This window comes from Atta cephalotes (assembly GCF_000143395.1).
Source record: "Atta cephalotes unplaced genomic scaffold scaffold00075, whole genome shotgun sequence".
Lineage (NCBI taxonomy): Eukaryota > Metazoa > Arthropoda > Insecta > Hymenoptera > Formicidae > Atta > Atta cephalotes.
In genome coordinates, this window is record NW_012130139.1 from 682427 (window position 1) to 686151 (window position 3725).

The following is a 3725-nucleotide window of genomic DNA, read 5'->3' on the forward strand; positions in this document are numbered from 1 at the left end:
GTGTGTGTGTGTGTGTGTGTGTGTGTGTGTGTGTGTGTGTGTGTGTGTGTGTGTGTGTGTAAGGATGTCTCAGAATGATCGGCAAATATTTCGCGCAGGTAGAGCGGATTAAACTGAGTCGAAAAGTCTTTTATCATTTTGCAATTTTTGCAATAGTTAACAAGATATCAATTACTTAAAAATCGAATATTGGTCTTTAATAATTTTTTTACTTAAGTACTATCAACTTTACAGAAAAACAATAAGAGACAAAAATTGTTTATTTTCTTTTTATAGAGCTCTAAAAATTTTTTCAGAATTTTTTATCAACTTTTTAATATTGCATTTTCTTATTGGCAATTATTTTTTTTATTAATAGAAGAGAAAATGCGATACTAAAAAATTCTGAAAAAATTCTCAGAATTGAAAACAAGAATGAGAAAACAAACAATTTTTGTTTTTTGCTGTTTTTTTGTAAAGTTGATAATACTGGAGTAAAAAATTATTAAAAAATATTTAGTTATTGATATCTTGTTAACTATTGCGAAAATTGCAAAATGGTAGAGGACTTTTCGATTCAGTTTAATCTGCTCTACCTGCGCATGAAATATTTGCTGGTCATTCTGGGACATTCTGTATATAATGATAATGTAACTGCCGTTAAGAGTTATAAAGAATATGGATACTAATCGATAAGTGTACTGTCAAGTCTTTTGTTCTGAGCTTTTGAAATTGACATGATTTTTTTCTAGATTTTTCTAAGAAATCTTTTACCTTAAGACATAAACTTTAAGTAAGCTAATCAAATCTCAACTGTAAAGTTTATAGCTTAGGACTTAACATCTCATAGCTTAGAACTTAAAAAGACTTATTACATCTATTGTAGACAGAATCTAATACTTTATTTAAATGCTTTTTGTGCACAGATTGGCTGAGACGCGTCGTAAAAGAGTGCAAGAACTGGAAAAAAAGATAGCAGAATTGACACGTAGATGCATGGAACAGAACAAGATAACCAAAGCAAAAGAGAAGCAAGATCAAAGAATTAAAACTCTCTCCAATGAGATACAATCGTTAAAAGAGGCTCGAGTCAAGCTTATCAGACAGATGCGCAACGATGCAAATAATTTTACAAAGTGGAAACAATCCAAGGAAAAGGAAATTATTAAATTAACAACGCAGGATCATAAACGTGCTTACGAAATGATACGCATGAAAATACAACATAATAAATAAATAGAGAATGTTTTTAAAAGGAAAATGGATGAAGCTTTTGCAGTTAACAAAAGATTAAAGGTATGTTTCTTTGCCGACAATAGGTGTGTTCAGTTTTCATTGTAAGCATTATTTCATTCTTGCTGTCTATTATATATATAAATGTTAAACAAATAATGTTTACAAACGCTATAGATTCCGCAAAATGGAATGCACCTATGATTTATTCTGTCTAGTGATAGGCCTATTACATGTTGACATTTCTGCTACGCGAGCTATTAAACTGAATGATTTATTATGGTGCTTTGGAGATGCAGAAAAAGGCGATGCAACAAGAAAAGAAGATCATTAGTGAAGAAGAGATAAAAACTTGGATCACTCAAGAAATGGAAATATTAATGGCCATCATAGAAGCAGATTATTCTCTTGAAAAACTGATGCAAGATAGAGCTTCGTTAGTATATCAATTGGAGCAACTTAAAAAAAATAACGATCCGGAAAAGGAGCTTGCAACTATTACTGAATTCATAGAATTGCGTAACATACAAATTGCAGATCTGCAACAAAAGCTTCTTGAATCAAATCAGGGTAGGATCTCTGTTAAGTTGATTTGTAATTTTACTGAGCGAGGAGCATTGAGAGTTACTTTATTAGCAACTGCGGTAATCCGTCAATAAATTTCTTTTTCTTTAGAAACTAGAACAAATACTCAATGAAATATCACGTACAATAATAGACGCAAAGGTAGCACTTAAAACAGCATTTCATGTAGTTACATAAGACAAGAAGCAACAATGTTACAAATATAACGAATTGAAAATTAGTATATATCTTAGAGAAATATTACATGTTATATATGATGTACATATTTACCTGATGTACATATGTATATAATATCCATATTATGTGGATATATATATATGTCATCAAGTCAATTATACAAAGATAACATTTTAGGAAAAATATCAGAATCTAGAAGCACGATTAGAAGAGTATGAAAAATGGGAGAGAGTAAATAAAATATCTTGTTCGCAAGATTTATCTGATATTAGCGATACTGAAAAATCTTTGATACAATCTATAAAGAAACAGATATAATTAATTTTATGAAACATTTATAAAAAAAGTAAACATGCTTGTGTGCTTACTCAGAAAAAAGAATGAAATTATTATTATTATGCGTTTTAGGTTTCAACAGAGAATTTGGAAATAAAAAATCATCGCCCAAGAAAAGAAAGACGGAAAGTAAAATAAAAGAAGAAATATTCGACGAGAATGCTTACCTATCGTGCGATGACAGTTTAGATGATAGAGGACGATAAAGATCCAGATTGGAAAAATATGTCGCTTTATAATCGCATACAAAAATTACAGGTAAATTTGTATTACACAAACTATCTTAATTACAAATATCATATGTATCTTATTGATACTTATTTGTTTCTATATCATTTTTGTCATTCAATTTTTGTTTCTAATAACGAGAGAATCTCGCAAAGTAAATTAAATTCTGATTTTAATGAAACTTTATACACATAGATTACATAAAAAGATGAATTAAAAAAATATCAGTTGCAGCGAAAAAATGATTTTAAGGGATGAAATTACCTTCTTATAGATAAATGTGAGTTTCATGATGTCTCAGAGATCAAAAAATTAGAGATTTAAAAAAAACAATGTTTTTTAATAATTTTAATTATCTCTATTTATTCACGTTAATAATGTTTTTAAAAAATAATTAAACATAACAAATAAGGGATGATTTCACTCTTAAGAACTCTGCGCAATCAAAGGAACAGAGAACAGAGAATAAGAATTTCAACTGTTCGAAAATCATGCATTGTGGAATATACAGTTTCCTAAGAGGTTGAAATTCTTATAATATGTTAGATTTATTAATTAGATCCGAGTTAATAGTCTGTTCTGTTTAGCTACAAAAGAAGAACTAAATTGTGCAAGAAATGCAGCTAAAAAGAATAAAGTGTCGACTCAAAATGAGTAAGTAAATCGAATTTTCGGATGCTATTAGTCCCTGTTCCTATTCCTTGATTGTGCGCTAGTCCCTTATGTCCCTTAAAAGTCCCGTTTTTCCGCAACTGATATTTTCTAAATTCATCTTTTTATAACTAATATGTATATAAAGTTTCATTAAAAATCAGAATTTAATTAACACTTCACTAGGGTCCCTTGTTGTATATACAAAACTACTAGTCTGTATAATTGCGTGAAATTGTATACACGTGGAATTTCAATAATTATTTTCTTTATTTAGACTAAATCGAAACTCTTAATTCAACAATTGATCTTTAATAAGGTAGAACCTAATAATGAGATAAAATGTGCTTGTAAAACAAAATGTACGCGGATATGTACGTGTCGTAAAAATGTTGTTATCTGCAACAATTGTGACTGTGACTCGGAACAATGTCAGAATAGAAACAAAGAGAATGTAAGTGTCATATTATATTATATTATATTATATATATTATATATTAGAAACACATCATATTTGTGTGTTTAGATATTATATT

At 28.9% G+C, this 3725-nt stretch overlaps 1 pseudogene; it reads left to right on the forward strand.

Annotated features, from left to right (window-relative positions):
• Positions 1-3725, forward strand: part of LOC105624311 — a 10509-nt pseudogene that overhangs the window by 3854 nt on the left and 2930 nt on the right.